The sequence below is a fragment of the Lepidochelys olivacea genome, assembly GCF_965140295.1.
Source record: "Lepidochelys olivacea isolate rLepOli2 genome assembly, chromosome: 24".
In the NCBI taxonomy this organism is placed as follows: Eukaryota; Metazoa; Chordata; order Testudines; family Cheloniidae; genus Lepidochelys; species Lepidochelys olivacea.
This window is the reverse complement of record NC_140434.1, coordinates 2,038,355-2,063,137: the sequence shown is the minus strand read 5'-3', so window position 1 is coordinate 2,063,137 and position 24,783 is coordinate 2,038,355. Positions and strand designations below refer to the sequence as shown.

Below are 24,783 nucleotides of genomic sequence, written 5' to 3'. Positions count from 1 at the left end.
AATTAACAAGTTCATAGAGCAATAAGAGAAAAGCAGGGCACATGGGAGCGCTATTGATCTACCTACAAAACAATGAGACAAACCAGCAAAGCAAGATTTTGAGTAATCAGTGCAGGCTTGAGATGATAAACAGACAAGTCACCATTGCCAGGTTGTGTCTCACTTCCGGCAAGATAGATAAGATATACTATAAAAGGTCTGGGACCCCAGTGCTCTTCACTCACTTCACTTCAATTCTCTTCGCACATTTGTCTATAGTGTAGTCTTAGCCATTTTAACAGTCAAATTGGCTTTGCCAGTGAACTGGCCGTGGTCCGGGGATGACGTGACACGACTGTTCCCCATTCCTAAGTCAACGGGCCAGGCTCCCTTGTCACACGTCCTCTCCCAAGAGGCACCGTGGTCCTGTGACTGCCATGACACTCCGCTTCCTCTCACCAACAGGGGAGACCGGTTCTATCATCGGAAAGGCTGCGAGTTTCTCACGGAGCTCGCGGAAGTTATGAATTCCGTGACTTTCCGCGACCTCCGTGAATTTCCTCAGCTGCAGCGGCCAGTGTGCTCCGGCGTCCCCGGGGCCAGCCACACCGGCTGCTGCTGGAGCTGCCCGCCAGCAAGCCACATGGGGGCAGCCGCACCAGCCACTGCTCAGAGGCCTGAGCACTGGGGCCCCAGGGTCCCAGAGCACCAGCGCCCCGCCGGCCCCCGAGAGAGATGGGACCCTGGGACAGCAAACATTTAGTCAGGCATCTTAATAGGAAAAGTCATGGACAGGTCACGTTCTCTCCATTTTTGTTTATCGCCCGTGACCTGTCTCTGACTCTTAGTGAAAATACCCATGACTAAATCTTAGCCTTAATCACTGGAGATATCATCTGACCAGAAGGCAGGCTTCCCGAATAGAACGGGAGCACAAGGCAGCCCAGAGGCAGCCCCCATGAATCACTGCAGCAGTGTTACAGAACAGAAATATATCGCTTTCAATATTTCAAGGAAACCTTCAAGCTTCCCATAGAAAAACCTCCCAATTCATGATCAACTCTACTTACGGCTATTCTCCCTTTAATAATGCCTTATAAACCAATTATAAATGGAACTTCATTAGAAACCAATAAAAATCTGGGCCTTAATTCCTAGATATCATCCACACCTAAACATACTAACCTACTCAAACACCCCTTCTTGGGAAGCTACTTATTATAACGTCCCTTTTGTTCCATTTGTATAAGAGAGCAAAATTCAATAGAAATAAAATAACCTGCTTACATACTTAATATTCTGTTACACTCCCGTAAAGTCTAGATCCTCACAGATATAAAGTAACATCACCTTCTTGATTTCTTTTTTTGATATAAGCAAACTCTTAAATTGCTTCTCTCTCTCTCTCTCTCTCTCCCGTTCTCTCCCTAGTTTTCATTTTACGCTGCTGCCCATCACAGTAGTGTTTGAACTCCCCAAAAATGCTGGGGTTTGAATCAATAACCAGAGCAGTGAGACCTTGCAAACCGGCAAAGAACATCACACCTGTTTTTCCCCATACCTGCCCATATGTCACACCAGGTGTGGCCGGAATTAACATTTTCAGGCACCAATCGGAAACATGGATGGCATACGGGAGACATATTGATCTACTGATACAACCATGAGTCAGACCAGCAATGCAACCTTTTGGGTAATTAGTGCAGGCTTGAGATGATAAACAAACAAGTCACTATCGCCAGGTTGTGTCTCATTTCCGGAAGGATAAATCAGACATGGTATAAAAGGTCTGGCACCCCAGAGCTCTTCACTCACTTCACTTCAATTCTCTTCGCACGTTCCTGCTGGTGAATAGGGTAAGTCCGCTTCTCCCGATTCTCTTTTGCTATTAACGGAAAATAACGTGATTTGCGGGTTCAGTTGCAAAACTTCATGCTGACCATATTTTTTGCATTGTTACTTTATGCTCCTCATCTGGTATAGCCACGCCCCGTCTCTTGTCTTTGACCTCGGTTGCAATGCTCTTCAGAGTAGGGACCATCTTTGTCTTCTATGTTTATACAGCACCTAGCACAATGGAGCTTTGGGCCACGACAGGGGACCTCAGCAATAATACAGGACAAATAATAAATAAAAAAAAGCTGGAACATGTACAAGGGGATACATTTTAATGGATCTCTTTCAATAGACAACAGCTGAGGATGTGGTGCACTGAATCTGGCTCTGGACTCTAATTGTGCACACAAACTTCTCGCTGATTACTTCAGCCTTTTCATTCTGGGACACTCATTATGGGGAATCTGCTAAATATTGTGGTGCCCAAAGGGGAGAGCAGACAGCATTATGGTGCTGTAGAAGAAAGGGAGAGAAGCTTATCTTTGGAGTACTAGCAGTATCTATTTATCTCTCTACTAGGGGATGGGATGGATGAGATGGGAGCCTCCTAGATAACTTCTCATCTCCTCCTTGCGGATCAGAACTTTCAGGCTGAAAAGCCTCCTGGCTTCTCCAGTCAACATTTCAGAAAGCAACTTCTTGTATATTGTATATTCCGTGCTGGAAGGAAGCTGGATTTCCATAATTTCGCACGCACTGAGAGATGGCTGTCTCTTTCTTTCAGGGTTACCCAAGCTGCAGAAAGATGTGCTCCCGCCAGGAGAAAGACCACTGCCACAAACAAGACCACTGCCATAGCAGTGGATCCTCTTGCCATGGGAGCGGAGGATCCTCTTGCCACAGCGGTGGGTCTTCTTGCCATAGTAGCGGAGGTTCATCTTGTCACGGTGGCGGGTCTTCTTGCCACAGCGGAGGGTCTACTTGCCATGGGAAACCACAGCAGCACTGCCAACAACAGCAGCAGCAGAAGATCTGCAAGGTGCCCTGCCAGAAGCTAAAGTAACTGGGCTCAGCATGGATCGAGGCAAAAACGCACAGAATGTCAAACCCATTCCCTGCATGTTCTCTTGAGCTTGCCTTGAATTTATAAAGCTTTGCATGCCCTTGTTTCACTGTCGGCCACTGCAAATTCTCTCTTCTCTTCTCAGTTGGTCTTGTATCTCTGATGTTGTTATCAGCGCATGTGAGAACTACGATTTGTATCTTAACCCTGGGATAATTGTACCCCTCGACTCCTTGCTTTGGTCTCCAGTTGTACATGTGAGACATTAAATGTAGAGTTCACGAGAGTTCCCCTGTCCTGGTGTTTCCTTCATCCTCACTCTCTTGTCACCACACAGCAAATTCACCTCTCACTGGGAAATCATCCTCCGTACAAACGATACCTCTAAGGCACCGCTGCGCTGAGATACCAACTGGTGGGGTAGCCAGGTTCCACATTCTGTTCCCCTTTCTGACCTCTTTCCCTCACCAGCCCAAAGACAAAATAGAGGAAATTCATGAGGGGATTCAGGTGCCTGCTGCAGGAGCTCTCAACCCCACATTTGCCACATGTGCCCCCCACTGCTCGCAGCCAATGCCTGTCCTTTCTACCCAGCCTTCACCCTCAGCTCTCCCCCACATCTCACTGTCCCCCCGCCGCCACAAGACTTCTGTCCCCCCTGAGCGTCCCCTCTGAGCCTCCTGCAGCTCCAAGGCCTGGGGTGCCACACTGGGGTCCCTCCTCCAGTTTCTGGTCTGTGGGGTTCTTTATTTGCCTCTCACCTCCTCACAACTGGTGTTGCAGAAAGGAGAGAGGCTGGCAGAGGAATGGGGGCTGGAGGGACAGAGGAGACTTAAGATATCCCCCTCCCCGCTTTGAGAGTGCTGTGGGCTCATGAGAACAGAGAACAGAGCACTCCCTGCCTCCGGCAGTGCCCTGATTGGCTCCTCTTTCCAAGGAAGAGGGGCAGTGACCAGGCAGCCAATCAGAGGTGGAAGGGGGGATTCCTCGAGGCAGGGTAGAAATTCCTAAAAGGGCTGCAGTGAGAATCTCCCAACGAGACAGGCTCCAGCCCCAACCAGAATTCCACAACTGGGGGAAAAGTCAGACCCGCTGGCAGCACCATGACAGCGGCAAGGAGAGACCTGTTGGTTAAGCAACCAATGGGCATTTGACATCAAGGATGCGCCAAGATTTGAAACCAATCCCCTTTCTTCCCTGGAGGGGTCGTAGCATCATCAAAATGGCTGGGGATGTGAAACCTCAGGGAAGGAGCCAGTCCCTGGCTACTGCAGGAGATTCAGAGATCCACAGGCAAAGAGCAGCTGCGAAAGTCCGAGCCCAACCCTTCCATCCCCACAATTCTCTATTGAAATCTCCTCTCCGGTTATTCTGTATTTTCCGTGGCTCAAAGCAAATGCTACAGCAACGTTCTGCCACTTCCCAGCTCAGTTTACCCCTCTGCTCCGTAGCTCCCTTGGGCCTTGGGCTTTCTTGTTTCTTGAGATCCCATGGTCTTCAGACCAGCAGCTATTTCTCACCAGGTTCAGAGTTCCAGTAGAAAAGGAGAGAGCCAAGCCAGTGCACCATTCAGGCATTATGCATTCCTCTCGGTAGAGATTTCCCTCTCAGGAAGCACGGCCTGAACGAATTGCTCTCTGAGGCCCTGATTTAAAGGCATTTAAGCACCTACCAAAGTTAGCCACCTAAATATCTTCAGAAATCTATGCCTACATTGCCACGTATTAGACTGCACAAAATCATGCTATCACATGATAACACCCCCTTGGGGGAAGCTATTTCACATCATCTGTCTTTTGCCACGATTAGGTGAGATAGCAACATTGACCATGGACACCATAACCTGCTTCCAGAGCTCACAATGTACTGCACCCCCATAAAGTCTAGAGACTCATCAATATAACCTAACACCAACCTTATTTTCTTCATTTGCTCGTGTTCTGTTCTTTTGTTTTCGTTAACTCCGACATCGTTGCTTTGGCAGCGGAGATACAAGCCTCTCGGTTCGGGAGGTTCGTGCTTTCATACTTTGTTATCACACATCCCTTGTAAGCGCTTGGTTCTGCTGCACATTTGTAGAGATTTGAGAGTCTGTTCTGATATTTATGGGTCACTGCTCGGCCTGGGTTCCTTCCGCGTCCTGCTGATCAAGACTGAGCCACGTGCTTATTTTACCATCCTTCACATAAGCTCCCCAGCCTCTTCCAGCCAAGCACATAGGCCGGGCCATGCCCAGCTGCACAGAGAGACAGAGATCCGCTCTGGGATGGAGCAGTTTAAGGGGCTTGCCACAGCACCCAGATATCCGACTCGCCTTGGAGTACAAAATCCTTTGAAATTCACTTCTCCCCTCAATGTGGAGGAGGGTATGCACAACTCCTCACCCCCCCACACCCTCCACTGGAGAAGCACCTGACTCCCCTCACTCTCTACATTGGGGAGAGCCGGTAACACGATTTGTCTCCCAGAAATGGGAGTGGGTGAGGTGGGAACACATGGGGTGTTCGGCAATCGACAGACAGAGTGAAAAACATCCCATAACCTGTAAAAAATGTAACCTCATGATATTGGGGGTCCTGACTCATGATTTGTGAACGTCTGGGGTTGGCAATACCCCTAGCGGATGGCCTCCACCCTTCCGGATTCCTTTCTCCTCCTGCCCATCCAAACTGCCACAGCTGAAAGCATCTTTCTCCAGCCCCGCCCTGATCAGAACACACCGTCCCCAAAACCCCTCACGAGTTTGAACCCATCGGGTCAAATTAATTCCTGGTGCAATGACACTGGCCCATCTTCCTTTCTGGGTCAAAACTAGACTTGGAGTGGGGTTGGCTTTGTTTTTTCTTTTTTTTTCTCAACATTTTATTAATTTCCTCTATTTTGTGTTTGGGCTGGTGAGGGTTTGAGGTCAGAAGGGGGATCTCCCACATGGAAGTAAAGCCCTGAGCTGCCATTTAATCCTTTCAATCCTCTCTGCAGAGATGCAGGCAAAGGGTGCCGCTTTAGGAAACCCTAAAGATTTGGTGTGGAGGGCGGAATCGAGGCTCTCTGAACTCCTGGGGAATTTTGCCACTAATTCCAGTGCAGTCGGGATTTCAGCCTGTATGATCCTGGCCACCATTATTCAGGACAAGAATGGAACATTTTATTGAAGTGCAGGTTTTGCAGAAGCTTTGGAATATAGTTCTTATTCTCAACACCAAGAAGAAATGACTTTACTAGCCCTGCATGTTTGAATTTGAATTTTCCAATTATCATCTGGGGCAAACAGAACCGAATGTGGAACCTGGCTACCCCACCAATTGGTATCTCAGCGCAGCAGTGCCTTAGAGCTATCATTTGTACAGACAGAGGATGATTTCCCAGTGAGAGGTGAATCTGCTGTGTGGTGACAAGAGAATGAGGATTAAGGAAACACCAGGACAGGGGAACTCTCGTGAACTCTACATTTTAATGTCTCATATTTACAACTGGAGACCAAAGCAAGGAGTCGAGGGGTACAATTATCCCCGCGTCAAGGTACAAATTGTATTTCTCACATGCGCTGATGACAACATCAGAGATACAAGACCAACTGAGAAGAGAAGAGAGAATTTGCAGTGGTCGATAGTGAAACAAGGGCATGCAAAGCTTTACAAATTCAATACAAGCTCAGGAGAGCATGCAGGGAGCTGCCAGTGGGTTTGACATTCTGTGCGTTTTTGCCTCGATCCATGCTGAGCCCAGTTACTTCAGCTTCTGGCAGGGCACCTTGCAGATCTTCTGCTGCTGCTGTTGTTGGCAGTGCTGCTGTGGTTTCCCATGGCAAGAAGATCCTCCGCTGTGGCAAGAAGACCCACCACCGTGACAAGATGAACCTCCACTACTATGGCAAGAAGACCCACCGCTGTGGCAAGAGGATCCTCCGCTCCCATGGCAAGAGGATCCACTGCTGTGGCAGTGGTCTTGTTTGTGGCAGTGGTCTTTCTCCTGGCGGGAGCACATCTTTCTGCAGCTTGGGTAACCCTGAAAGAAAGAGACAGCCATCCCTCAGTGCGTGCGAAGACAAGAGGAACCATTATGGAAATCCAGCTTCCTTCCAGCACGGAATATACAAGAAGTTGCTTTCTGAAATGTTGACTGGAGAAGCCAGGAGGCTTTTCAGCCTGAAAGTTCTGATCCCCAAGGAGGAGATGAGAAGTTATCTAGGAGGCTCCCATCTCATCCATCCCATCCCCTAGTAGAGAGATAAATAGATACTGCTAGTACTCCATAGATAAGTTTCTCTCCCTTTCTTCTACAGCACCATAATGCTGTCTGCTCTCCCCTTTGGGCACCGCAATATTTAGCAGATTCCCCATAGCGAGTGTCCCAGAATGAAAAGGCTGAAGTAATCAGCGAGAAGTTTGTGTGCACAATTAGAGTCCAGAGCCAGATTCAGCGCACCATATCCTCAGCTGGTGTCTATCAACACAGATCCATTAAAATGTATCCCCTTGTACATGTTCCAGCTTTTTTTTATTTATTATTTGTCCTGTATTATCGCTGAGGCCCCCGGTCGTGACCCAAAGCTCCATTGTGCTAGGTGCTGTATAAACATAGAAGACAAAGATGGTCCCTACTCTGAAGAGCATTGCAACCGAGGTCAAAGACAAGAGACGGGGCGTGGCTATACCAGATGAGGAGCATAAAGTAACAATGCAAAAAATATGGTCAGCATGAAGTTTTGCAGCTGAAACTGCAAATCACGTTATTTTCCATTAATACCCGAAGAGAATCGGGAGAATCGGACTTACCTTATTCACCAGCAGGAACGTGCGAAGAGAATTGAAGTAAAGTGAGTGAAGAGCTCTGGGGTGCCAGACCTTTTATACTATGTCTGATCTATCCTTCCGGAAATGAGACACAACCTGGCGATAGTGACTTGTTTGTTTATCATCTCAAGCCTGCACTAATTACCCAAAAGGTTGCATTGCCGGTTTGACTCATGGTTGTATCAGTAGATCAATATGTCTCCCGTATGCCATCCATGTTTCCGATTGGTGCCTGAAAATGTTAATTCCGGCCACACCTGGTGTGACATACGGGCAGGTATGGGGAAAAACAGGTGTGATGTTCTTTGCCGGTTTGCAAAGTCTCACTGCTCTGGTTATTGACTCAAACCCCAGCATTTTTGGGGAGTTCAAACACTACTGTGATGAGAAGCAGCATAAAATGAAAACTAGGGAGAGAACGGGAGAGAGAGAGAGAGAAGCAATATAAGAGTTTGCTTATATCAAAATAGAAACCAAAAAATTGAAGTTATGTTACATCTGTGAGGAACTAGACTTTTGGGGGTTGTTACAGAATGTTAAGTATGTAAGAACGTTATATTATTTCTATTGTATTTTATTATTTTATATAAATGGAACAAAAGGGACATTATAATAAGTAGCATCCCAAGAGGGGTGTTTGAGTAGGTTAGTATGTTTAAGTATGAATGATATCTAGGAATTAAGGCCCAGATTTTTATAGGTTTCTAATGAAGTTCCATTTATAATTGGTTTATAAAGGGTTATTAAATAGAGAATAGCCGTAAGTAGAGTTGATCATGAATTGGGAGGTTTTTCTATGGGAAGCTTGAAGGTTTCTTTGAAAAATTGAAACCGATATATTTCTGTTCTGTAACGCTGCTGCAGTGATTCATGGGAGATGCCTCTGGGCTGCCTTGTGCACCCATTCTCTTTGGGAAGCCTGGCTTCCTGGTCAGATGATATCTCCAGTGATTATGGCTAAGATTTAGTCATGGGTTAATTTACTAACAGTCAGAGACAGGTCACGGGCAATAAACAAAAATGGAGACAACGTGACTTGTCCATGACTTTTCCTATTAAGACACCTGACTAAATGTTTGCTGTCCCCGGGCCCCGTCTCTCTCGGGGGCCGGCGGGGCACTGGTACTCTGGGGAGCCGTGGGGCCCACTTCTTATGCCTCTGAGCAGTGGCTGGTGTGGCTGCCTCCGTGTGGCTTGCTGGCAGGCAGCTCCAGGAGCAGCCGGTGTGGCTGGCTTTGGGGCCGCCTGATCACACAGGCCGCTGCAGCTGAAGAAATTCACAGAGGTCGCGGAAAGTCACAGAATTCATAACTTCCGTGAGCTCCATGAGAAACTCGCAGCCTTTCCAGTGATAGAATCATAGAATCATAGAATATCAGGGTTGGAAGGGACCTCAGGAGGTCATCTAGTCCAACCCCCTGCTCAAAGCAGGACCAATCCCCAATTAAATCATCCCAGCCAGAGCTTTGTCAAGCCTGACCTTAAAAACTTCTAAGGAAGGAGATTCTACCACCTCCGTATGTAATGCATTCCAGTGTTTCACCACCCTCCTAGTGAAAAAGTTTTTTCCTAATATCCAACCTAAACCTCCCCCACTGCAACTTGAGACCATTACTCCTTGTCCTGTCCTCTTCTACCACTGAGAATAGTCTAGAACCATCCTCTCTGCAACCACCTCTCAGGTAGTTGAAAGTAGCTATGAAATCCCCCCACATTCTTCTCTTCTGCAGACTAAACAATCCCAGTTCCCTCAGGCTCTCCTCATAAGTCATGTGTTCCAGACCCCTTATCATTTTTGTTGCCCTTCACTGGACTCTCTCCAATTTATCCACATCCTTCTTGTAGTGTGGGGCCCAAAACTGGACACAGTACTCCAGATGAGGCCTCACCAATGTCGAATAGAGTGGGACGATCACATCCCTCAATCTGCTCGTTATGCCCCTACTTATACATCCCAAAATGCCATTGGCCTTCTTGGCAACAAGGGCACACTGCTGACTCATATCCAGCTTCTCGTCCACTGTCACCCCTAGGTCCTTTTCTGCAGAACTGCTGCCTAGCCATTCGGCCCCTAGTCTGTAGCTGTGCATTGGGTTCTTCCGTCCTAAGTGCAGGACCCTGCACTTATCCTTATTGAACCTCATCAGATTTTTTTGGCCCGATCCTCCAATTTATCTAGGTCCCTCTGTATCCTATCCCTGCCCTCCAGCACATCTACCACTCCTCCCAGTTTAGTATCACCTGCAAATTTGCTGAGAGTGCAATCCACACCATCCTCCAGATCATTTATGAAGATATTGAACAAAACAGCCAAACACACAGGCCGGGCCACACCCAGTTGCACAGAGAGACAGAGATCCGCTCTGGGACGGAGCAGTTTAAGGGGCCTGCCTCAGCACCAAGATGTCCGACCCGCCTTGGAGTGCAAACCCAAAATCCTTTGAAATTCACTTCTCCCCTCAATGTGGAGGAGGGTATGCACAACTCCTCGCCCCCCCACCCAGTGAGAAATCACATAAACTGGGTTATATTATAAACCAGAAATAAATTTATGAACTAATAATAGGTGTATTTTAAGTAGTTAAGGAGGTAGCAGACAGAACAAGCCAGATTAATCAGAAAATAAAACAGAGCACCCAAAGTAAGCTTAATACACTAAAGAAACTGGTTACATGTAAATTCTCACCCTGAATGTGGTTCTAATAATCTTCTTCACAGCCTGGGTCCAGTTCTTTTCCCCAGTTAAGTCTTAGTTGTTTCCAGCAGTCATCTTGGGTGGGGCAGCAGGGGAGAACTGACAACCAGGATTACCTCACTCCCCAGCCTTACACAGGATTTGCATAAGGCGGGAGTCCTTTGTTTCCCTAGTTTGACCCCCTTACAGTGGAAAGTTACAAGAAGTCCCAGGTAATGTTTTAGTATCAGGTCACAAGACCACCTGACTCTGTAGGATTACAGTGTCCTTGAGGGCGGAGCAGTAAGAAGGCTCCGCAGGAATGTCAAGCTTTTCACAGTCCAATGTCCTCACTGATGGGCCATCTGCCCTCTCTGCCTTTTCCATTGTTCTACCTGAAGTGTTGGCAGAGGGTATCGTCCAAAGTAGCATAACTGAAAGACAGATACATAGTCACTATTCCTAACTTCAGATACAGAAATGGTACAGGCATACAGACCGGACAAGCACATTCAGTAAATCAGTAAATTCAGTACCTCTCATGAGTCATCTGGCATAAAGTGTATCTCAGTTATGTCATATTCACACCATACGCCTATTTTCGTAAAGAATATGCAATGACACATCACAAAGGTGAATACTGGGTTGCTAATAGGGCCTTTAGTGGGAGTGATTCCCCACGCAGGAATGGTTTGACGTGGATTTCCTTGATTTTTGCAGTTGTCTATAGTGTAGTCTTAGCCATTTTAACAGTCAAATTGGCTTTGCCAGTGAACTGGCCGTGGTCCGGGGATGACGTGACACGACTGTTCCCCATTCCTAAGTCAACGGGCCAGGCTCCCTTGTCACACGTCCTCTCCCAAGAGGCACCGTGGTCCTGTGACTGCCATGACACTCCGCTTCCTCTCACCAACAGGGGAGACTGGTTCTATCATCAGAAAGGCTGCGAGTTTCTCACGGAGCTCGCGGAAGTTATGAATTCCGTGACTTTCCGCGACCTCCGTGAATTTCCTCAGCTGCAGCGGCCAGTGTCCTCAGGCGGCCCCGGGGCCAGCCACACTGGCTGCTGCTGGAGCTGCCCGCCAGCAAACCACATGGGGACAGCCGCACCAGCCACTGCTCGGTGGCCTGAGCACTGTGGCCCCGGGGTCCCCAGAGCACCAGCGCCCCGCTGGCCCCCGAGAGAGACGGGGCCCTGGGACAGCAAACATTTAGTCAGGCATCTTAATAGGAAAAGTCATGGACAGGTCACGTTCTCTCCATTTTCGTTTACTTCCCGTGACCTGTCTCTGACTGTTAGTAAATAAACCCATGACTAAATCTTAGCCTTAATCACTGGAGATATCATCTGACCAGGAAGCCAGGCTTCCCAAAGAGAATGGGTGCACGAGGCAGCTCCCATGAATCACTGCAGCAGTGTTACAGAACAGAAATATATCGCTTTCAATATTTCAAGGAAACCTTCAAGCTTCCCATAGAAAAACCTCCCAATTCATGATCAACTCTACTTACGGCTATTCTCCCTTTAATAATGCCTTATAAACCAATTATAAATGGAACTTCATTAGAAACCAATAAAAATCTGGGCCTTAATTCCTAGATATCATCCACACCTAAACATACTAAATTACTCAAACAACCCTTCTTGGGAAGCTACTTATTATAATGTCCCTTTTGTTCCATTTGTATAAAAGAACAAAATTCAATAGAAATAAAATAACCTGCTTACATACTTAACATTCTGTTACACTCCCGTAAAGTCTAGATCCTCACAGATATAATGTAACACCAACTTCTTGGTTTCTTTTTTTGATATAAGCAAACTCTTAAATTGCTTATCTCTCTCTCTCTCCCTTTCTCTCCCTAGTTTTCATTTTATGCTGCTGCCCATCACAGTAGTGTTTGAACTCCCCAAAAATGCTGGGGTTTGAATCAATAACCAGAGCAGTGAGAATTTGCAAACCGGCAAAGAACATCACACCTATGTTTCCACATACCTGCCCGTATGTCACACCAGGTGTGGCTGGAATTAACATTTTCAGGCACCAATCGGAAACATGGATGGCATACGGGAGACATATTGATCTACTGATACAACCATGAGTCAAACCGGCAATGCAACCTTTTGGGTAATTAGTGCAGGCTTGAAATGATAAACAAACAAGTCACTATCGCCAGGTTGTGTCTCATTTCCGGAAGGATAAATCAGACATGGTATAAAAGGACTGGCACCCCAGAGCTCTTCACTCACTTCACTTCAATTCTCTTCGCACGTTCCTGCTGGTGAATAAGGTAAGTCCGATTCGGCCTATTCTCTTTGGCTATTAATGAAAAATAACGTGAATTGCAGTTTCAGCTGCAAAACTTCATGCTGACCATATTTTTTGCATTGTTACTTTATACTCCTCATCTGGTATAGCCACTCCCCGTCTCTTGTCTTTGACCTCGGTTGCAATGCTCTTCAGAGTAGGGACCATCTTTGTCTTCTATGTTTACACAGCACCTGGCACAATGGAGCTTTGGGCCACGACAGGGGACCTCAGCGATAATACAGGACAAATAACAAATAAAAAAAAGCTGGAACATATACAAGGGGATACATTTTAATGGATCTCTTTCAATAGATACCAGCTGAGGATATGGTGCACTGAATCTGGCTCTGGACTCTAATTGTGCACACAAACTTCTCGCTGATTACTTCAGCCTTTTTATTCTAGGACACTTGTTATGGGGAATTTCCTAAATATTGTAGTGCCCAAAGGGGAGAGCAGACAGCATTATGGTGCTGTACAAGAAAGGGAGAGAAGCTTATCTATGGAGTACTAGCAGTATCTATTTATCTCTCTACTAGGGGATGGGATGGATGAGATAGGAGCCTCCTAGATAACTTCTCATCTCCTCCTTGGGGATCAGAACTTTCAGGCTGAAAAGCCTCCTGGCTTCTCCAGTCAACATTTCAGAAAGCAACTTCTTGTATATTCCGTGCTGGAAGGAAGCTGGATTTCCATAATGGTTCCTCTTGTCTTCGCACGCACTGAGGGATGGCTGTCTCTTTCTTTCAGGGTTACCCAAGCTGCAGAAAGATGTGCTCCCGCCAGGAGAAAGACCACTGCCACAAACAAGACCACTGCCACAGCAGTGGATCCTCTTGCCATGGGAGCGGAGGATCCTCTTGCCACAGCGGTGGGTCTTCTTGCCATAGTAGTGGAGGTTCATCTTGTCACGGTGGTGGATCTTCTTGCCACAGCGGAGGATCTTCTTGCCATGGGAAACCACAGCAGCACTGCCAACAACAGCAGCAGCAGAAGATCTGCAAGGTGCCCTGCCAGAAGCTGAAGTAACTGGGCTCAGCATGGATCGAGGCAAAAACGCACAGAATGTCAAACCCACTGCCAGCTCCCTGCGTGTTCTCTTGAGCTTGCCTTGAATTTATAAAGCTTTGCATGCCCTTGTTTCACTATCGACCACTGCAAATTCTCTCTTCTCTTCTCAGTTGGTCTTGTATCTCTGATGTTTTTATCAGCGCATGTGAAATATACAATTTGTACCTTGACGCGGGGATAATTGTACCCCTCAACTCCTTGCTTTGGTCTCCAGTTGTACATGTGAGACATTAAAATGTAGAGTTCACGAGAGTTCCCCTGTCCTGGTGTTTCCTTAATCTTCACTCTCTTGCCACCACACAGCAAATTCGCCTCTCACTGGGAAATCATCCTCTGCAAAAACGATAGCTCTAAGGCACCGCTGCGCTGAGATACCAACTGGTGGGGTAGCCAGGTTCCACATTCTGTTCCCCCTTCTGACCTCTTTCCCTCACCAGCCCAAAGACAAAATAGAGGAAATTCATGAGGGGATTCAGGCGCCTGCTGCAGGAGCTCTCAACCCCACACTTGCCACATGTGCCCCCCACTGCCCGCAGCCCATGCCTGTCCTTTCTACCCAGCCTCCACCCTCAGCTCTGGCCCCACATCTCACTGTCCCCCCGCCGCCACAAGACTTCTGTCCCCCCTGAGCGTCCCCTCTGAGCCTCCTGCAGCTCCAAGGTCTGGGTGTGCCACACTGGGGTCCCTCCTCCAGTTTCTGGTCTGTGGGGTTCTTTCTTTGCCTCTCACCTCCTCACACCTGGTGTTGCAGAAAGGAGAGAGGCTGGCAGAGGAATGGGGGGCTGGAGGGACAGAGGAGACTTAAGATATCCCCCTCCCCTCTTTGAGAGTGCTGTGGGCTCATGAGAACAGAGAACAGAGCACTCCCTGCCTCCGGCAGCGCCCTGATTGGCTCCTCTTTCCAAGGAAGCGGGGCAGTGGCCAGGCAGCCAATCAGAGGGGGGGATTCGTCGAGGCAGGGTAGAAATTCCTAAAAGGGCTGGAGTGACAATCTCCTAATGAGACAGGCTCCAGCCCCGACCAGAATTCCACAACTGGGGGAAAGTCAGACCCACTGGCAGCACCATGACAGCGGCAAGGAGAGACCCGTTGGTTAAACAACCAATGGGAATTTGACATCAAGGATGCTCCAAGATTTGAAACCAATCCCCTTTCTTCCCTGGAGGGGTCGTACCATCATCAAAATTCCTGGGGATGTGAAATCTCAGGGAAGGAGCCAGTCCCTGGCTACTGCAGGAGATTCACAGATCCACAGGCAAAGAGCAGCTGCGATAGTCCAAGCCCAACCCTTCCATCCCCACAATTCTCTATTGAAATCTCCTCTCCAGTTCTTCTTTATTTACCATGGCTCAAAGCAAATGCTACAGCAATGTTCTGCCACTTCCCAGCTCAGTTCACCCCTCTGCTCCGTAGCTCCCCTTCTTCAATATGGCGATAATATAAAACGTCGTCTCTCACGGCCTTGGGCTTTCTTGTTTCTTGAGATCCCATGGTCTTCAGACCAGCGGCTATTTCTCACCAGGTTCAGAGTTCCAGTAGAAAAGGAGAAAGCCAAGCCAGTGCACCATTCAGGCATTATGCATTCCTCTCAGTAGAGATTTCCCTCTCAGGAAGAACAGCCTGAACAAATTGTTCCCTAAAGCCCCGATTTAAAGGCATTTAAGCACCTACCAGAGTTGGCAACCTAAATATCTTCAGAAATCTACGCCTACACTGCCGCTTATTAGACTGCACAAAATCATGCTATCACACAATAACACCCCCTTGGGGGAAGCTATTTCATATCATGTCTCTTTTGCCACGGTTAGGTGAGATAGCAACATTGACCATGGACACCATAACCTGCTTCCAGAGCTCACAATCTATTGCATCCCCATAAAGTCTAGAGACTCATCAATATAACCTAACACCAACCCTTATTTTCTTCATTTACTTGTGTTCTGTTCTTTTGTCTTCGTTAACTCCGACATCGTTGCTTTGGCAACGGAGATACAAGCCTCTCGGTTCGGGAGGGTCGTTCTTTCATGCTTTGTTATCGTACAAGGTCACACACATCCCTTGTAGGAGCTTGGTTCTGCTGCACATTTGCAGTGATTTGAGAGTCTGTTCCGAAATCTATGGGTCACTGCCCGGCCTGGGTTCCTTCCGCATCCTGCTGATCAAGGCCAAGACACGTGCTTATTTTACCATCATTCACAAAAGCTCCCCAGCCTCTTCCAGCCAAGCACACAGGCCGGGCCACACCCAGCTGCACAGACAGACAGAGATCCGCTCTGGGACGGAGCAGTTTAAGGGGCCTGCCTCAGCACCCAGATGTCCAACCCGCCTTGGAGTACAAACCCAAAATCCTTTGAAATTCACTTCTCCCCTCAATGTGGAGGAGGGTATGCACAACTCCTCGCCCCCCACCCAGTGAGAAATCACATAAACTGGGTTATATTATAAACCAGAAATAAATTTATGAACGAATAATAGTTCATAATATTATGAACTAATAATAGGTGTATTTTAAGTAGTTAAGGAGGTAGCAGACAGAACAAGCCAGATTAATCGGAAAATAAAACAGAGCACCCAAAGTAAGCTTAATACACTAAAGAAACTGGTTACATGTAAATTCTCACCCTGAATGTGGTTCTAATAATCTTCTTCACAGCCTGGGTCCAGTTCTTTCCCCCAGTTCAGTCTTAGTTGTTTCCAGCAGTCATCTTGGGTGGGGCAGCAGGGGAGAACTGACAACCAGGATTGCCTCACTCCCCAGCCTTACACAGGATTTGCATAAGACGGGAGTCCTTTGTTTCCCTACGTTGACCCCCTTACAGTGGAAAGTTACAAGAAGTCCCAGGTAATGTTTTAGTTTCAGGTCACAAGACCACCTGACTCTGTAGGATTACAGTGTCCATGAGGGCAGGGCAGTATGGAGGCTCCACAGGAACGCCAAGCTCTTCACAGTCCATTGTCCTCACTGATGGGCCATCCGCCCTCTCTGGCTTTTCCATTGTTCTACCTGAAGTGTTGGCAGAGGGTATCGTCCAAAGTAGCATAACTGAAAGACAGATACATAGTCACTATTCCTAACTTCAGATACAGAAATGATACAGGCATACAGACCGGACAAGCACATTCAGTAATTCAGAACCTTTCCCGTGATACCTCTCATGAGTCATCTGGCATAAAGTTATATCTCAGTTATGTCATATTCACACCATACGCATATTTTCGTAAAGAATATGCAATGACACATCACAAAGGTGAATACTGGGTTGCTAATACGGCCTTTAGTGGGAGTGATTCCCCACGCAGGAATGGTTTGACGTGGATTTCCTTGATTTTTGCAGTTGTCTATAGTGTAGTCTTAGCCATTTTAACAGTCAATTGGCTTTGCCAGTGGACTGGCCGTGGTCCGGGGATGACGTGACATGACTGTTCCCCATTCCTAAGTCAACGGGCCAGGCTCCCTTGTCACACGTCCTCTCCCAAGAGACACCGTGGTCCTGTGACTGCCATGACACTCCGCTTCCTCTCACCAACAGGGGAGACCGGTTCTATAACCGGAAAGGCTGCGAGTTTCTCACGGAGCTCGCGGAAGTTATGAATTCTGTGACTTTCAGCGACCTCCATGAAATTCTTCAGCTGTAGCGGCCAGTGTGCTCCGCCAGCCCTGGGGCCAGCCACACCGGCTGCTGCTGGAGCTGCCCGCCAGCAAACCACACGGGGGCAGCCGCACCAGCCACTGCTCAGAGGCCTGCGCACTGGGGCCCCAGGGTCCCTAGAGTACCAGCGCCCCGCCGGCCCCCGAGAGAGACGGGGCCCTGGGACAGCAAACATTTAGTCAGGCATCTTAATAGGAAAAGTCATGGACAGGTCACGTTCTCTCCATTTTCATTTACTGCCCGTGACCTGTCTCTGACTGTTAGTAAATAAACCCATGACTAAATCTTAGCCTTAATCACTGGAGATATCATCTGACCAGGAAGCCAGGCTTCCCGAAGAGAACGGGTGCACAAGGCAGCCCAGAGGCAGCTCCCATGAATCACTGCAGCAGTGTTACAGAACAGAAATATATCGCTTTCAATATTTCAAGGAAACCTTCAAGCTTCCCATAGAAACAACCCCTATTTCCTGATCAACTCAACTTACGGCTATTCTCCCTTTAATAATCCCTTATAAACCAATTATAAATGGAACTTCATTAGAAACCAATGAAAATCTGGGCCTTAATTCCTAGATATCATCCACACCTAAACATACTAACCTACTCAAACACCCCTCTTGGGATGCTACTTATTATAACGTCCCTTTTGTTCCATTTATATAAGAGAGCAAAATTGGACAGAAATAAAATAACCTGCTTACATACTTCATATTCTGTTACACTCCCGTAAAGTCTACATCCTCACAGATATAATGTAACACCAACTTCTTGGTTTCTTTTTTTGATATAAGCAAACTCTTAAATTGCTTATCTCTCTCTCTCTTCCGTTCTCTCCCTAGTTTTCATTTTATGCTGCTGCCCATCACAGTAGTGTTTGAACTCCCCAAAAATGCTGGGGTTTGAATCAATAACCAGAGCAGTGAGACTTTGCAAACCAGCAAACAACATCACACCTGTTTTTCCCCATACCTGCCCGTATGTCACACCAGGTGTGGCTGGAATTAACATTTTCAGGCACCAATCGGAAACATGGATGGCATATGGGAGACATATTGATCTACAGATACAACCATGAGTCAGACCAGCAAAGCAACCTTTTGGGTAATTAGTGCAGGCTTGAGATGATAAACAAACAAGTCACTATCGCCAGGTTGTGTCTCATTTCCGGAAGGATAAATCAGACATGGTATAAAAGGACTGGCTCCCCAGAGCTCTTCACTCACTTCACTTCAATTCTCTTCGCACGTTCCTGCTGGTGAATAGGGTAAGTCCGATTCTCCCGATTCTCTTTGGCTATTAATGGAAAATAACATGATTTGAGTTTCAGCTGCAAAACTTCATGCTGACCATATTTTTTGCATTGTTACTTTATACTCCTCATCTGGTATAGCCACGCCCCGTCTCTTGTCTTTGACCTCGGTTGCAATGCTCTTCAGAGTAGGGACCATCTTTGTCTTCTATGTTTATACAGCACCTGGCACAATGGAGCTTTGGGCCACGACAGGGGACATCAGCGATAATACAGGACAAATAATAAATAAAAAAAAAGCTGGAACATGTACAAGGGGATACATTTTAACGGATCTGCGCTGATAGACACCAGCTGAGGATATGGTGCACTGAATCTGGCTCTGGACTCTAATTGTGCACACAAACTTCTCGCTGATTACTTCAGCCTTTTCATTCTGGGACATTCGTTATGGGGAATCTGCTAAACATTGCAGTGCCAAAAGGGGAGAGCAGACAGCATTATGGTGCTGTAGAAGAAAGGGAGAGAAGCTTATCTATGGAGTACTAGCAGTATCTATTTATCTCTCTACTAGGGGATGGGATGGATGAGATGGGAGCCTCCTAGATAACTTCTCATCTCCTCCTTGGGGATCAGAACTTTCAGGCTGAAAAGCCTCCTGGCTTCTCCAGTCAACATTTCAGAAAGCAACTTCTTGTATATTCCGTGCTGAAAGGAAGCTGGATTTCCATAATGGTTCCTCTTGTCTTCGCACGCACTGAGAGATGACTGTCTCTTTCTTTCAGGGTTACTCAAGCTGCAGAAAGATGTGCTCCCGCCAGGAGAAAGACCACTGCCACAAACAAGACCACTGCCATAGCAGTGGATCCTCTTGCCATGGGAGCGGAGGATCCTCTTGCCACAGCGGTGGGTCTTCTTGCCATAGTAGTGGAGGTTCATCTTGTCACGGTGGTGGATCTTCTTGCCACAGCGGAGGATCTTCTTGCCATGGGAAACCACAGCAGCACTGCCAACAACAGCAGCAGCAGAAGATCTGCAAGGTGCCCTGCCAGAAGCTGAAGTAACTGGGCTCAGCTTGGATCGAGGCAAAAACGCAGAGAATGTCAAACCCACTGCCAGCTCCCTGCGTGTTCTCTTGAGCTTGCCTTGAATTTGTAAAGCTTTGCATGCCCTTGTTTCACTGTCGGCCACTGCAAATTCTCTCTTCTCTTCTCAATTGGCCTTGTATCTCTGATGTTGTTATCAGCGCATGTGAGAACTACGATTTGTACCTTGACCCTGGGATAATTGTACCCCTCGACTCCTTGCTTTGGTCTCCAGTTGTACATGTGAGACATTAAAATGTAGAGTTCACAAGAGTTCCCCTGTCCTGGTGTTTCCTTCATCCTCACTCTCTTGTCAACACACAGCAAATTCTCCTCTCACTGGGAAATCATCCTCTGTACAAACGATAGCTCTAAGGCACCGCTGCGCTGAGATACCAACTGGTGGGGTAGCCAGGTTCCACATTCTGTTCCCCTTTCTGACCTCTTTCCCTCACCAGCCCAAAGACAAAATAGAGGAAATTCATGAGGGGATTCAGGCGCCTGCTGCAGGAACTCTCAACCCCACATTTGCCACATGTGCCCCCCACTGCCCGCAGCCCATGCCTGTCCTTTCTACCCAGCCTTCACCCTCAGCCCTGCCCCCACATCTCACTGTCCCTCCGCCGCCACAAGACTTCTGTCCCCCCCGAGCTTCCCCTCTGAGCCTCCTGCAGCTCCAAGGCCTGGGGTGCCACACTGGGGTCCCTCCTCCAGTTTCTGGTCTGTGGGGTTCTTTATTTGCCTCTCACCTCCTCACACCTGGTGTTGCAGAAAGGAGAGAAGCTGGCAGAGGAAAGGGGGCTGGAAGGACCAGAGGAGATTTAAGATATTCCCCTCCCCTCTTTAAGTGTGCTGTTCATGAGAACAGAGAACAGAGCACTCCCTGCCTCCGGAAGTGCCCTGATTGGCTCCTCTTTCCAAGGAAGAAGGGCAGTGGCCAGGCAGCCAATCAGAGGTGGAAGGGGAGGGTTCCCCAAGGTAGGGCAGAAATTCCTAAAAGGGCTGGAGTGAGAATCTCCTTACGAGACAGGCTCCAGCCCCGACCAGAATTCCACAACTGGGGGAAAAGTCAGACCCGCTGGCAGCACCATGACAGCGGCAAGGAGAGACCCGTTGGTTAAGCAACCAATGGGCATCTGACATCAAGGATGCTCCAAGATTTGAAACCAATCCCCTTTCTTCCCTGGAGGGGTCGTAGCATCATCAAAATGGCTGGGGATATTAAACCTCAGGGAAGGAGCCGGTCCCTGGCTACTGCAGGAGATTCACAGATCCACAGGCAAAGAGCAGCTGTGATAGTTCGAGCCCAACCCTTCCATCCCCACAATTCTCTATTGAAATCTCCTCTCCGGTTATTCTGTATTTACCGTGGCTCAAAGCAAATGCTACAGCAATGTTCTGCCACTTCCCAGCTCAGTTTACCCCTCTGCTCCGTAGCTCCCTTGGGCCTTGGGCTTTCTTGTTTCTTGAGATCCCATGGTCTTCAGACCAGCAGCTATTTCTCACCGGGTTCAGAGTTCCAATAGAAAAGGAGAGAGCCAAGCCAGTGCACCATTCAGGCATTATGCATTCCTCTCGGTAGAGATTTCCCTCTCAGGAAGCACAGCCAGAACTAAGAGTTCGCTTAGGCCCCGATTTAAAGGCATTTAAGCACCTACCACAGTTGGCCACCTAAATACCTTCAGAAATCTATGCCTACATTGCCACATATTAGACTGCACAAAATGCTATCACACAATAACACCCCCTTGGGGGAAGGTATTTCACATCATCTCTCTTTTACCACGATTAGGTGAGATAGCAACATTGACCATGGACACCATAACCTGCTTCCAGAGCTCACAATCTATTGCACCCCCATAATGTCTAGAGATTCATCAATATAACCTAACACTAAACCTTATTTTGTTCATTTGCTCGTGTTCTGTTCTTTTGTTTTCGTTAACTCCGACATACAAGATACATACAATTCCGGAGATACAAGCCTCTCGGTTCGGGAGGGCCGTACTTTCATGCTTTGTTATTGTACAAGGTCACACAAATCCCTTGTAGGCGCTTGGTTCTGCTGCACATTTGCAGTGATTTGAGAGTCTGTTCCCATATCTTTGGTCACTGCTCGGCCTGGGATCCTTCCGCGTCCTGCTGATCAAGGCCAAGACACGTGCTTATTTTACCATCCTTCACATAAGCTCCCCAGCCTCTTCCAGCCAAGCACACAGGCTGGGCCACACCCAGCTGCACAGACAGACAGAGATCCGCTCTGGGACGGAGCAGTTTAAGGGGCCTGCCTCAGCACCCAGATGTCTGAAACGCCTTGGAGTACAAACCCAAAATCCTTTGAAATTCACTTCTCCCCTCAATGTGGAGGAGGGTATGCACAACTCCTCGCCCCCCACCCAGTGAGAAATCACATAAACTGGGTTATATTATAAACCAGAAATACATTTATGAACTAATAATAGGTGTATTTTAAGTAGTTAAGGAGGTAGCAGACAGAACAAGCCAGATTAATCAGAAAATAAAACAGAGCCCCCAAAGTAAGCTTAATACACTAAAGAAACTGGTTACATGTAAATTCTCACCCTGAATGTGGTTCTAATAATCTTCTTCACAGCCTGGGTCCAGTTCTTTCCCCCAGTTCAGTCTTAGTTGTTTCCAGCAGTCATCTTGGGTGGGGCAGCAGGGGAGAACTGACAACCAGGATTGCCTCACTCCCCAGCCTTACACAGGATTTGCATAAGGCGGGAGTCCTTTGTTTCCCTACGTTGACCCCCTTACAGTGGAAAGTTACAAGAAGTCCCAGGTAATGTTTTAGTATCAGGTCACAAGACCACCTGACTCTGTAGGATTACAGTGTCCATGAGGGCAGGGCAGTATGGAGGCTCCACAGGAACGACAAGCTTTTCACAGTCCATTGTCCTCACTGATGGGCCATCTGCCCTCTCTGGCTTTTCCATTGTTCTACCCGAAGTGTTGGCAGAGGGTATCACCCAAAGTAGCATAACTGAAAGACAGATACATAGTCACTATTCCTAACTTCAGATACAGAAATGATACAGGCATACAGACCGGACAAGCACATTCAGTAAATCAGAACCTCTCCCATGATACCTCTCATGAGTCATCTGGCATAAAGTGTATCTCAGTTATGTCATATTCACACCATACGCATATTTTCGTAAAGAATATGCAATGACACATCACAAAGGTGAATACTGGGTTGCTAATACGGCCTTTAGTGGGAGTGATTCCCCACGCAGGAATGGTTTGACGTGGATTTCCTTGATTTTTGCAGTTGTCTATAGTGTAGTCTTAGCCATTTTAACAGTCAAATTGGCTTTGCCAGTGAACTGGCCGTGGTCCGGGGATGACGTGACATGACTGTTCCCCATTCCTAAGTCAACGGGCCAGGCTCCCTTGTCACACGTCCTCTCCCAAGAGACACCGTGGTCCTGTGACTGCCATGACACTCCGCTTCCTCTCACCAACAAGGGAGACCGGTTCTATCATCGGAAAGGCTGCGAGTTTCTCACGGAGCTCACAGAAGTTATGAATTCCGTGACTTTCCGCGACCTCCATGAAGTTCTTCAGCTGCAGCGGCCAGTGTCCTCAGGAGGCCCCAGGGCCAGCCACACTGACTGCTGCTGGAGCTGCCCGCCAGCAAGCCACAGGGGGCAGCCGCACCAGCCACTGCTCGGTGGCCTGAGCACTGTGGCCCCGGGGTCCCCAGAGCACCAGCGCCCCGCTGGCCCCCGAGAGAGACGGGGCCCTGGGACAGCAAACATTTAGTCAGGCATTTTAATAGGAAAAGTCATGGACAGGTCACGTTCTCTCCATTTTCATTTACTGCCCGTGACCTGTCTCTGACTGTTAGTAAATAAACCCATGACTAAATCTTAGCCTTAATCACTGGAGATATCATCTGACCAGGAAGCCAGGCTTCCCGAAGAGAATGGGTACACAAGGCAGCCCAGAGGCAGCTCCCATGAATCATAGAATATCAGGGTTGGAAGGGATATCAGGAGGTCATCTAGTCCAACCCCCTGCTCAAAGCAGGACCAATCCCCAATTTTTGCCCCAGATCCCAAATGGCCCCCTCAAGGATTGAACTCACAACCCTGGGTTTAGCAGGCCAATGCTCAAACTACTGAGCTATCCCTCCCCCCAATCACTGCAGCAGCGTTACAGAACAGAAATATATCGCTTTCAATATTTCAAGGAAACCTTCAAGCTTCCCATAGAAACACCCCCCATTTCCTGATCAACTCAACTTATGGCTATTCTCCCTTTAATAATCCCTTATAAACCAATTATAAATGGAACTTCATTAGAAACCAATGAAAATCTGAGCCTTAATTCCTAGATATCATCCATACCTAAACATACTAACCTACTCAAACACCCCTTGTAGGGAAGCTACTTATTATAATGTCCCTTTTGTTCCATTTATATAAGAGAGCAAAATTGGACAGAAATAAAATAACCTGCTTACATACTTAATATTCTGTTACACTCCCGTAAAGTCTACATCCTCACAGATATAATGTAACACCAACTTCTTGGTTTCTTTTTTTGATATAAGCAAACTCTTAAATTGCTTCTCTCTCTCTCTCTCTCCTGTTCTCTCCCTAGTTTTCATTTTATGCTGCTACCCATCACAGTAGTGTTTGAACTCCCCAAAAATGCTGGGGTTTGAATCAGTAACCAGAGCAGTGAGACTTTGCAAACCGGCAAAGAACATCACACCTGTTTTCCCCCGTACCTGCCCGTATGTCACACCAGGTGTGGCTGGAATTAACATTTTCAGGCACCAATCGGAAACATGGATGGCATACGGGAGACATATTGATCTACTGATACAACCATGAGTCAAACCGGCAATGCAACCTTTTGGGTAATTCGTGCAGGCTTGAGATGATAAACAAACAAGTCACTATCGCCAGGTTGTGTCTCATTTCCGGAAGGATAAATCAGACATGGTATAAAAGGTCTGGCACCCCAGAGCTCTTCACTCACTTCACTTCAATTCTCTTTGCACGTTCCTGCTGGTGAATAGGGTAAGTCCGATT

At 47.6% G+C, this 24,783-nt stretch overlaps 4 long non-coding RNA genes across 4 annotated transcripts; 3 read left to right on the top strand and 1 right to left on the bottom strand.

Annotated features, from left to right (window-relative positions):
* Positions 1-1,784: 1,784 nt before the first annotated feature.
* Positions 1,785-3,164, top strand: LOC311512132. Its single transcript, XR_014709404.1, has 2 exons — positions 1,785-1,835; positions 2,600-3,164. It is a non-coding gene; the product is annotated as an uncharacterized lncRNA (long non-coding RNA).
* Positions 3,165-6,310: 3,146 nt separating this feature from the next.
* On the bottom strand, positions 6,311-7,699 carry LOC311512078. Its single transcript, XR_014709389.1, has 2 exons — positions 7,654-7,699; positions 6,311-6,883 (listed from the first exon to the last, which is right to left on the bottom strand). It is a non-coding gene; the product is annotated as an uncharacterized lncRNA (long non-coding RNA).
* A 4,885-nt stretch (positions 7,700-12,584) lies between these two features.
* Positions 12,585-13,980, top strand: LOC311512067. Its single transcript, XR_014709382.1, has 2 exons — positions 12,585-12,637; positions 13,408-13,980. It is a non-coding gene; the product is annotated as an uncharacterized lncRNA (long non-coding RNA).
* A 4,627-nt stretch (positions 13,981-18,607) lies between these two features.
* LOC311512792 lies at positions 18,608-19,987 on the top strand. The gene is made up of 2 exons (XR_014709564.1): positions 18,608-18,644; positions 19,415-19,987. It is a non-coding gene; the product is annotated as an uncharacterized lncRNA (long non-coding RNA).
* The last annotated feature ends 4,796 nt before the right edge of the window (positions 19,988-24,783 follow it).